The sequence below is a fragment of the Orycteropus afer genome, unplaced genomic scaffold, assembly GCF_000298275.1.
Source record: "Orycteropus afer afer isolate SDZICR_OR568_19922 unplaced genomic scaffold, OryAfe1.0 scaffold00116, whole genome shotgun sequence".
Classification (NCBI taxonomy): domain Eukaryota; kingdom Metazoa; phylum Chordata; class Mammalia; order Tubulidentata; family Orycteropodidae; genus Orycteropus; species Orycteropus afer.
In genome coordinates, this window is record NW_006921703.1 from 5,038,031 (window position 1) to 5,049,955 (window position 11,925).

The window sequence follows — 11,925 nt, forward strand, 5'->3', positions numbered from 1 at the left end:
TTGTCTTTTTCTATGATTGCTATAATTAATTCTGTAACAATCATTCTGCATATGTCTCTGGCTACCCATTCCACTATAATGATTTCACTGGTGGCGTAGTGCCTAAGGCATTTGAATGCTAACCAGAAGGCTGGTGGTTCAAAACCATCAGCCACTCCTCAGAAGGAAGCCTGGGCAATCTACTTCCGTAGAGATACCACCTTGGAAACCGAAGGAGGGGTTGCTATGAGTCGGAGTCAACTCGACAGTAGTGAATTTGTTTGTTTGTTTTTAAATATTAAAATTGTTCTCCCAGCAAACTATTCATACATTTGAGTAATATCCTAAACTTTCAGTTCTACATGAAACTGAGGATCTAGAACCACCTCTTGCCGTCCCTTCTTCCCTTTTGTCTTTGTCAGTTGCCAATCAGTACCCACTACCTGAGATACAGATAAAGCTTTAATCAACAGACAGATCCTGTTCCTCTCAGCTTTTTTCCTGTGGTGTCAATTCCAACTATAGGGAACTCTATAGAACAGAGTAGAACTGCCCCATGGTATTTTCTAGGCTGTAATCTTCAAGAGACGGACTGCCATATTTTTCTCCTGAGAAGTTGATGGTAAGTTTCAACCACAGACCTTCTGATTAGCAGCTGATCACTTAACCACTGTCCACCTGGGCTCCTAAAATATATAGTAGGATTACATTAAACTAAAGCCAGTTCACTTTTGTATTGACCCTTATGTAGTTCATCAGTTAACTCTGAGAAACAGACCAGTTCCAGAGACTTTAAAATTCCTTGAAGTGATGGCTGCTGGACATGAGTAGTGTCAAGTATTCTTCCTAGGTCAAGCACAGAACATCACTGGATCTTGTGGAGAAGTTAATAATGGGCAGACATTTACCTACTGAAGATTCACCTGGGTTACTCACTAGTCTCATTGACTGTAAAGTAAAATGCACTAAGCTCAGTATTATTAGCTTTCATTTTGCCTTGTGCTAGTGCTGGATCAAATCAGAGAAAATGTTTTTCTGCAAGACTACAATAAAGATGAGGATGTAAACCACAGGGGGTAGAATCCTTTTAAGGCCTGTTCATTGCCATCACACACACACACACACACACCCCTCCTTAGTTTTTGCCACGAGGACAGATAACTGGATAAGAGTACTTGTAGTGGAACCACAACAACGGCATTCTTCCTAGCCCAGTTCCTGCAAGGGGCATGGTTTGAGCTTCTCCATCGTCATTTTTATGCCTCAAATGAAGGTCTTGTCACCAGGGCGGGGGCAGGAAGCTCTGGAGCATAGAAGCATTGAGAGAAACCAAATTTCCTCCTCTGTCACTGACTGCTTGAGAACTGGGAGGTAGCGGCCAGCCTCCTGCGGCGCGATTCGCCATTGGCCGCGAGGAGGTGGCAATCAGGGCGGGCTGAGAGGTGGCTGCGCTCGCCCAGGCTCCGCGCTGCTGCAGCTGTCCCGTAACGCTGTTAACCGCCGCAGCCGCTGCCTGGGACCCTTCGGCTACTGCCTCTGTTAGGGTGCTACATTCTGGACTGCGGGCTCAGACACCATGGTGAGTGTGCTCAGAGGGTCGCCGGAACCTCGCGCAAGGCCAGGCCTGGCCTGGCCGCGGGGAGAAGCAGCTGCGCTGCGAGCCAGAGCTTGGCTTGGGGGCTGGGGGAGCGCACTGCCGGCCGCCTAGAAGCCTAGCTGTTTGGCTGCAACGGAGAGAGGAGAGGTGGCAATGTTCGGGGTCGCGGCGAGGCCAGGCGAGGCGCCTTTCCTTCTCAGGCGGGTACTCCGCGCCGCCCTGCAGCTTCCTGAGCTGGGGAAGGGGAGGTCCGTCTGGGGCGCAGGGTCTTCCCCACTCTAGCCCGCCCCGCTGGGGTGGGAGCTGATTGTTGGAGGCCGGGAGGTGCCAAGTGCGGGTCACCTCTGGCCGCAAGGTTCTCTGAGCAGAGAAAGGTGATGGGGGCTAAGAAGGTGGTGTGGGGGTGGGGAGGTTGGTGAGATGGAGGATGTGCCCCAAACTGGGGTGCTGAAGGGGCATTGCCCCCATATCCACTCTTTCACACCGAGTACCTGGAATGGAGCATAGCCAGAGGGACTAGGATAAAGATGAAACCAGCCTAGTGGGAGCAGAGGCAGCAGATTCTACCCCAATCGTCTTGCCCTACAACCAAACCCTGATGCTCAGGTTTTCCCCTGTTCCTGCAGTACGGATTTGTGAATCACGCCCTGGAGCTGCTGGTAATCCGAAATTATGGTCCTGAGGTGTGGGAAGACATCAAGTAAGTAACCAACTCTTTCAGCTCTGACCCACTTGGTATCAAGTGTGGGTGTGGACGAGCTGCGGGCGGCCCTGGCGAGATTCCCTACATTTCGCTTCACCCTCAGCCTCACTCAGCGATGGGCGAGCATCCTCGAAGCTGCCTCGGCACCGGCTCCGGGCCACAGCTGCGCTCCCACGCTCCGGAGCGGGAACCAGGAGAGGAGAGGCGTCTGGGAGGGGCTGGGAACGCGAAAGTCAGGGAAGGAGCCCCTTGAGGTCACCGCGGCCTCTCGACCCGGCCTGAGCGTGGGAACGCACTGCCAGCGTCCAGGCGGCTCCCAGGCTCTGCCGGCTTGTTGGCTCGCACGCGGAGATGGGCCCAGGGGACCACATAGACTTCCGTGAGGGTTATGCTCCCATAGACCTTAGCAACGAACGGAAGACCTTGGCTTGTTCAAAGTTTAGCATACCTTACAGGCACATCAAATAGTTAAGCGGTTTGGGTTTGCTAAAGCAGTTCTCTGGAAACTCTATTTCTTAAGCAAAAAATTGTGTTTATTTGTTCTGAAATAAAGAAAAATCGAAATATATTCTTTCATTTTCCGGAATTTCCCTTTTTTGTTTTTACACTGTGCAGAAAGCTGGTAGTTAAAGGAGGGTTTCCTAGTTTCAGTCTGGACTGTGAATCAAGAGCTATGAGTCCAGTAGTTGGGATGTGAATGGAAATACCACACCCGCCTTGGAGCTTAAGCTTGTTGAAGTGACAGGTCTCCCTTGGGCCATGTTGAGCATTTCTAACAAAATCCTCAATCATTCTCTCCTTCTTACTCTAGTGAAATTTGCATTTAATTTATCATATAGTGGACCATCATCAGCTAGGTACACCAAAACAATATTTATGGACTTTTATATTGGAACAATAATTAAACTATAGCATTCTAATGGGGTAGGGGGAAGGGATACCTGCCAAAATAGATTGAGAACACATTGTTGTTATCCAATGATTTCCTCTACTCGTTAATTTAAGTTAGTTTTATGAAGTAGGTGATGCTACCATGCTATTGTCTTACAAACACAGTACGATTATTAGCGGTTAATTTTAATAGGCTTTAATATGTAGTTACAGAATGTTGTTGTTGTTGTTATGTGCCATCAAGTCAGACCCGACTCATAGTGACCCCTCCTTGAGTTTCCCAGGCAGTATCACTATGGAAGTAGATTGCCCCATCTTCCTTCTGAGGAGTGGCTGGTGGGTTTGAACTGCCAGCCTTCTGGTTAGCAGTAAAGTGCCTTAGGCACTATGCTACCAGAGCTCCCGGTTACAGAATAGTGATTTCTTTTAACTATGTTTCCATGGAAATGACCAGGATTAAACATTAAGCACTACAAAACAAAGTTTCCTCCCCTTGGGCATGTAGTATTTCACACACTTTCGCTTTACATAAGCCATTTGTTTTACCTACAAACCAAATCAAAACAACCAAACTCACTGCCATCCAGTGTTATCTGACTCATAGTGACCCTTCCTTGGGTTTCTGAGGTGGTATCTCTAAAGAAGTAGATTGCCCAATCTTCCTTCAAAGGAGTGGCTGGTCGATTTGAACTGCCCGTCTTCTGGTTAGCAGTCAAATGCCTTAGCCACTACGCCACAAGGCACATCTAAATAGTATAAAGACAAATGGGACTTGGCAATTATGTAGTTGAACCAACTGAACAATCTAGGCACTAAAGATTATTTGGGGATTTGAATTTTCTTCCAAACTTACTAATTCATTCATAATTTTTATTTTGCTTGATAGTCAAGAGTTATAGAGAAAGTTGACATCAAGAGCAAGATGTTAAACAGTCCAATTTAAGTACATGGTTATTTTCAGGGTACTGTGTGAATTCAATGAATGCAGCATACATATCCCTGTTATGATATCTTCTCACCTGTGAAAAGAAATTCCTAAGTTTACCAGTAGAAACACTATGATTATTAATATGTTTAGAATTTTGATAGTATTATAAATGATAGCTATCATTGTGTTACAGTGCATAAGGCATTTGGCTGCTAACAAGAAGGTCAGCAGTTCAAACCCACCTGTTGCTCCACAGAAGGAAGGTGAGGCAATCTATGTCCATGAAGATTTATAGCCTCAGAAACCCAATGGGAGTTGCTATGAGTCGGAATGGACTTGATGGCAGTGAGTTTGGTTTTGGTTTTTTATATCTCAGGAGCCATAATGGCTCAGTGGTAGAATTCTCACCTCCCTATGCAGCAGACCTGAGCTCCATTCCCAGCCAATGCACCTCAAATACAGCTGCCATTAGTCTTTCCCTGGAGGATTGTGTGTTGCTATGATGCTATTGAGGTTATAGCTGAGCTATCAGACTAAGACAGTCCAGGAAGAAAGGCCTGGCAATATACTTCTGAAAGCCCAGCCAGTGAAAATCCGATGGATCACAAAAGTCCAATCCTTTGGTGCACAGGGCCACAGACCAATAACCACAACAACACTATGGTTAAACAATTAAACAAGATTTAGAATGTATGCTCTACTCATTTTCAGTTAGATCACTGTCAAATACAGTGATAAAAATTGTACTTTATTGAGAAATGTATCAGAAGCTAGAAAATAAATTATCAAGAGATTTGTTTACATTGGTCATATTTTCCTCAGAGAACATAAAAGTATATAAATTCCATTGATGGGAAATTAACTCTGCCAAATTGTTCAAAGAATATTATTACATCCTACTTTAAAAAAATAATTAATACATTTTAAATTAAATGTCTAAATTTTTTAGCTCATTATTTTAAGTAGCTTCAAACAATATTTTTTATCTGTTTAAGTGATAATGATTCAAGTTAAACAAAATATTTTTTCTCTGGTAAAATGAAAGAAATCATGTGGGCCTTTTTCTTTTAAAATTAATTTAAGGATTATATGCCCTGGGAGAGAAATACTATTACACCCTCTCCTCACTTATCAACACGGTTAGATCCCAAAGACTAGGTTGTTATGTGAAAATTGGCATATGCAAAAATGGAGGATAACCACATCAGATCACAGAATGAAGGATGCCTATATCATTATATAACTGCCAGAATTCATCATTATATAACTGCCAAACTACGAGGATCACGGTCCAGTTAACCTGACACTTAACCTTACCCATCTTAGTTACCCACCTCAGTGATTATTCCTGCCAGATGCATATTGTTCAAATATTATTTAGATAACAGATTTTTTAATATTGTCATAAATGTGGAATATCAGATAATGAGATAGTCAATAAGTGAGAAGAGGGTGTAGGTAGTTAGATTAGTGTTTGTAGTCCTGGTGTTAATTTTGGTTTGTTTTTGAGTAAGTCTATTGGAGGATCCCACCTTGTCTTGAGTACAGTTTAGTGGCAGGGCTAGAGAACATGGTTCAACTCTCTGCACTGAGGGGGTTAAAGGAGATAATTGGTTTCCAACCCAGTACCTCTGAGGGATTACTGAAAGCTCCTTGGAAAAGCATATTCTTAACTACAGCGGAGAGTCTCACTGGCTAGGAGATATTGGAGGACTGTAATTTAAAAATGTTTAGAGGTTGCTTCTGATCCCTCTGCCACCTTACCCTCTGCTCCAGAGAAGATCACTGCAGTCAAAGATGTCCAAGATACTTTCAATTTTAACTTTTTTATGAGAAATTAAATTCATGAAGCCTTTTTTTCAGAGGAGGGGGGTCTCGGTACGTATCAAACTCCTCTATCTTCCTTTTTGGTCTCTGAGAAACTATCTAAATGGATGTCTATAAAATTTTATATAATAATTTCTTTGATTTTGTAGGAAATGGCCACCCATACTTCATGAGAAAGGATGCCAAATATTTAATGACAAATAAAAGCCTAAGTAACCCATTCCAGACAAAAAATTCTAAGTGGCTAAGAGCCACGAATGGTCAATTGTCAACTGAGTATCTACTTATACTCTCATCAACAGTATAGTCATTCCACATAAGCTTTGAATTCTTCCTTTTAAGAAAAAGAAAAATTATCTAGAGCAAGGGTCAGCAACCTTTCTCCTAAAGGGCCAGATATTAAATACTTTAGTCCCTGCAAGCCATCAAAGTTATATAATATTTAAAAGTAATTCATGGGGTCACTTTGAGTTGGATTCTACTCAATGGCACAAAAAAACCAGACAACAAACATTAAACATGTAATATAATTCTTAGCTGACCACAAGGCAGAAACAGGCAGCTGTTTCGAGAGGACCAGTGAGCTGTACACATAACCAGTTCACTGACCTCTGATCTAGACTGTATCCTATCAAAAAGTCAGAAAGATCTATGAATCTATTTCAAATATTGTTTTGTTGGTTTTCTTTCAATTTTCAGATGGCCCTTTTATGAATTTGTGGTTCCTAAAGGATAAGAAAAACCAGTCAAGTATTTAAATTAGAAAATTACCTAAATACTTGATTTAATCATTTCTGTTATTCTCACATCATTCCTTGCTAGACTAATTACTGCCTCAAAACAGTGGGTTCAATTTTAGGTTTTCTACCTTCAATGGAATGTGTGGGTTCTAAAGATGTAATCTAAATAAAATGAAAAGTCTAAGGTGATTAAAAGGCCATTTGAAATAAACAAGCCAATAAACAAAAACACCTTTCTGGCAATTAAATGGAACTGCAATTATTTAGTCTAGAGGTGAACAGGCCAAAGAACAGTTTTTAAACTCCAAATTACTACACAATATATTGATTAGCCTTTCTTTGTTTCCCTAGAATATCTAAGATAAATAATTGAATTAAAATGTTAGTCTGAGAGATATAAATATGAGAATAATGTAATGAAAGTGTTAATTGAAAAATAAGGAAATGGAAAGTGAATTTTCTCTGTAAATCTTCACTGAAATCACAATTAAAAAAAAAGATATAAAAGAAAATTAAAAAGAAAAATAAGGAAATAAGTTCCTGTAGGAGGCTGTCAGTCATTTTCTCATTCTGTAAAGATTTAATCTTTATTTAGTGTGGTTTTATGAGGTTTACCTTCAGCAGGGCAGCATAATTTCTAATTCATTGATTCAGTCTTCCGTTCTCTTGTTCAGCTTACTTTTAACGAGCATAGTGTAATGTACAAGGAACTGAGGATAGAAAAGTGACTGCTATAACCCTTACCATCATGAATGACATCTAGAGATGTCAAGGTATTTTTAGTCTTATTGTTATTATTTTAAAATTTCTCTTCCTGTAACTCAAACATAGAACCTTTTCGACTGATGGATAATATATGATGATCTTCCACTTTGAAACTAATGTGTCTAGTTGAACTTGCTGATCATAAATTAATAATTATTGTTTAAATAAGCAAAGGATTTGCTAAAAGCTATCTCATTCCTGTCCATCCTGCATAAAGAATATTATTTTCATTATGCTGTTTTTCTGTGCAAATTCTATTTTGGATACAATCTTATGTTCTTCTAATACTCCCTAATACCCATTTGTGATCTGAAAATTCAGCATAGGTTCTTGATCTTCATTTTATTAAAACAAACTAATTATAATACAGTTTTCCTATTCCTGAAGCTTTGAATTAAATCTCTTTACAAAGTTGTTTAAATTATCCAGAGTTTTTGCCCTCTATAACCTCAGTGAAGTGCTAAAACATTTGTTTGAAATAATCAAGGAGTTTCGAGATCAGCATTAAAAATAATAATAAAGGTTACTTTTCAACAGGTTAAGTGAACTCTACACAGATAACTGAAGAGTCACGACTCTGTATCTGCTTGTCTGGTATCAGTTTTAATGGTTCTCTTAAAATACTTTTGAAATTGGAGTGAATATTGTTGTTGTTGTTAGGTGCTGTCGAGTCATCTCTGACTCATGGCAACCTATGCACAGCAGAACAAAACACTGCCCGGTCCTGTGCCAGCTTCCTCATCTTTGCTATTTCTGACCCCATTGTTGCAGCCACTGTATCAAGCCATCTCGTTGAGGGCCTTCCCCTTCTTTGTTGACTCTCCACTTTACCAAGTATGATATCCATTTCCAGGGAATGGTCCCTTCTGAGAACATGACCAAATAGGTGAGATGAAGTCTGACCATTCTCACTTCCAAGGAACATTCTGGTTGCACTTCTTCCAGGACAGATCTGTTAGTCCTTTTAGCAGCCCATGATACTCTTAACATTCTTTTCCAACACCACAACTCAAAAACATCAACTCTTCTTCAGTTTTCCTTATTCACTGTTCTGCTCTCACATGCATAAGAAGCAATTGAAAACACCATGGTTTGGGTTAGGTGCACCCTAATCTTCAAGAAGACGTCTTTGCTCTTCAGCACTTTAAAGAGGTCTTTTGCAGAATATTTGCCCAGTGCAGTATGTCGTCTGATGTTGTGACTGCAGCTTCCATTGGTGTTGATTGTAAAACCAAGTAATAAGAAATCCTTGACAACTTCAAATCTTTTCTTCATCCGTCGTGAAGCTGTTTATTGGACCAGTTGTGAGGATTTTTGTTTCTTCATATTGAGGTGTAATCCATACTGCAGACTGCATCAGTAAGTGCTTCAAGTGAATGTAGTATATAGTAAAAATGAAAGCATATTCATTTTCACACCCAGAAAATTTCTCAGTACAAATGAACAAATTAATAAACAGATTAAAAATGAAAAATAGGCAAACTGCTAGGATCTGGATCCTTTTCTGTGGAAAGATTAGTCAGTTGTCCTGAAAGATAGAGGCAGGAACAGTATATTGATAGACTCACTAACATTTGAAGTTATTTCTGCAGATGGATCTAGAAGACTGAGAACTAACCGCCTTCAATGTACCAATGAACTCTTTGCAGTCCTCTGATACAACCCAAACCATGTGTGGTGAGGATTATAGTGCCTAGGTCATGACCCAAGGTCACAGCCTGGTCACAGGCATTTTCTTTGTTTATCTAAAGTATCCCTAAAAATGAAGTGGGGTCTTGTGATTCCTTGCATTCTGCAATTTTCAGTAATTAAAAAGAATCACAGAAGTATATTACATGATAGATCAGAGAAGGAGTTTTGTGCATTAAAAAGAGCATCAGAGAAGAAATCAGAAAATCGGTATTTTCTTCCTTAATATGTGAATGTGGCTATGGCAAACATTAACTAGACATCATAGATATTTTCAAGAAACAAATGTCCTTTGTACTTTCTTACCTCCCTCCAGAATAAAGCATGCTAGCAAATGTTTCTCCTCAGTTGGAAAGTCATAGTTTATGAGGTGATACTGTACCAACATCAACAGGAAAACACACTTAAGGAAATGAATAGTATAAGGAAATCTGTATAATGGGTTCCATTCAGAGAATGACACCTCAGAACTTGTGTGGACTGCCAACTTTTCCATTCATTACTTTGCCTCCTTGTTTATTGAAAGAGAAACAGTGGGGAAAATGAAGTCTTTCCTGTTTGTATCTAGCCAACTAGAATACCTTTTCTGTGTGAAAAGATTGAAGTGGAAGAGTTTCTTTTCAAGTTAAAAGGTTAACATTCTGAACTATTTATTGTATCTCTTTGTTACTGTGGCTTTGGTTCTGTTGCATATTCTGATCTGGTTCATGTTTGAATTGTGAAATACTAAATCATTTATTAGGAGCTCTGGTAGCGTCGTGCCTAAGGCACTTGACTGCTAACCAGAAGGCTGCCAGTTAAAACCCACCAGCCATTCCTCTGAAGGAAGGTTGGGCAATCTACTTCCATAGTGATACTGCCTTGGAAACCCAAGGAGGGATCGCTGTGAGTCAGGTCTGACTCGATGGCACATAACAATAACAACAACAAAAGCATTTATTATTGAAACATTTTCTTAAATGCATTTTATTGAAATATAATTTATGTACAGTGAAATACACAAAACTAAAGTGACATGGGTCAATGCATTTTTTTTTTTCCACTGTTCCCTCCCCACCCTTCCCACCCCTGGTAACCAACAAAGAAAGTTTCCTTCCATATATAAACCTTTCCTTGACTTTTTACAATAATGAACTAACACTGTATTTGTTCTTCTGTCATTGACTTATATCACTCAGTATAATGCCCGCTAAGTTCATCCATGTTATGCAGTGTTTTGCAGATTCTACATTATTTTTTAGTGTTGCATAGTATTCCCTACTATTGAAACTTGTGTAGTTAATCTTTAAATCATGAAAACATGGAGAGCTTTTTAGTCCACACATTCACTTGTTTATGTACTTCTCCAGCCTTGAGGGCCAAATTTTAATTCCTCAACTGTAAAAATAAAACAAACACAAAACAAAACAAAAAACCGTTATAGTCCAGTCACTTCCAACTCATGGCAACTACATGTAGGTCAGAGTAGAACTGTGCTCCTAGCATTTTCAGTGGCTGATGTTTTGCAAGTACCTCTCCAGGCTTTCCTTCTTAGGTACCTCTGGGTTGACTTGCACTATGTCTGGATGGACTCAAACCACCAACCTTTCATTTAGCAGCCAAGTGTGTTAATGGTTTCCACCACCCAGAGCCTCTTTCTCAACTATACTGAGCTTTTAAATGTGTCAGGATACTGTCTGTGCTTGACAGTAACTCCTTTTCTTAACTCTCCCCATACCTTCCACAAGCATCAATACATCTCAACTCTCAGATTGCAAAATGAATGCTATTACTTAAGGGAAGGCTTCTGTCACTCCCCAAACTGTACTTTTCTATCAAAGTAAATTCAAGAATTTTTAATCATGTGTTTGTGTTATTGTTCGATTACTGCTCTGGTAACATAGTGCCTAAGGCACTTGACTGCTAACCAGAAGGCTGGCGGTTCAAACCCACTAGCTACTCCTCCTCTGAAGGAAGGTTGGGCAATCTACTTCCACTGCCTCGGAAACCCAAGGAGGGGTCTTTGTGAGTTGGGGCTGACTCAACGGCACATAACAACAACAACACTTTAACCTTCATAACCATGTGTTTTTGTCACCAGCTCTCCATTGCCTAAAGAGGACCTGTTAAAGTGTTGATGCTCAAAAAATTTATACAACTCAATTGTGTTTCATATTTTTAATTTCCAGAGACTAGTACACATACATATTTATCTGAATTTTTTTTTTCTGTAACCAGAACTTATTATATGAGAATAAAGACTTCTTCAACTAACTTTTAATAAAATATAAATTCTATTGAAATGGACATTTCTTATGTCAGCAAAGTAGAAGGTATGGTAGGAACTATAGCATTTCCTTTTGGAAGGATCAGAGTTCTTTTGTGTCATCTCACATCATATGTGGATGTAATGAAGGGGTTAAGAATAGTACCACTGATTGCCAATTTCATGTATCAAAAAATAGTTAATGATTGGATTCAGTACCAGATTGAATTTTTCAAGTGTGCAAAAGGCAGGTACAGTAAAATGTCCAAAATCTGGAACCCTTGTAAGGAGGAAACTTGTCAGAGAAGGAATACTAAAGTATTTTCCACTAAAATGAGTGATATATAAAAGTGGAAAGACTTGTCAAAGGCAGAAAACTTGTGAGACCTGGAAAAACAAGGTAGTCTAGTTCAGTTCTGGCTCTCGTATATACAGGTTTCACTGTATATATGGTATTGTTTAAAGTTAGTGTCGTAGACTTCAAATAAATGTTTGCAACACTGAAATTAAACTGAAAAACCAGATAAGAATACTCATCATGTTATTCTATTTTGAATCTAA

The 11,925-nt window shown here is 39.8% G+C and overlaps 1 protein-coding gene across 1 annotated transcript in view; it reads left to right on the forward strand.

Annotated features, from left to right (window-relative positions):
• The first annotated feature begins 2,208 nt into the window (after window positions 1–2,208).
• The window catches only part of GUCY1B1 (guanylate cyclase 1 soluble subunit beta 1), a 59,058-nt gene continuing 49,341 nt past the window's right edge, over window positions 2,209–11,925 (forward strand). Inside the window, exon 1 of the mRNA XM_007943976.2 lies at window positions 2,209–2,276. The gene's annotated coding sequence lies outside the window, so the exon portion shown is untranslated. The remainder of the gene's footprint in view (window positions 2,277–11,925) is intronic.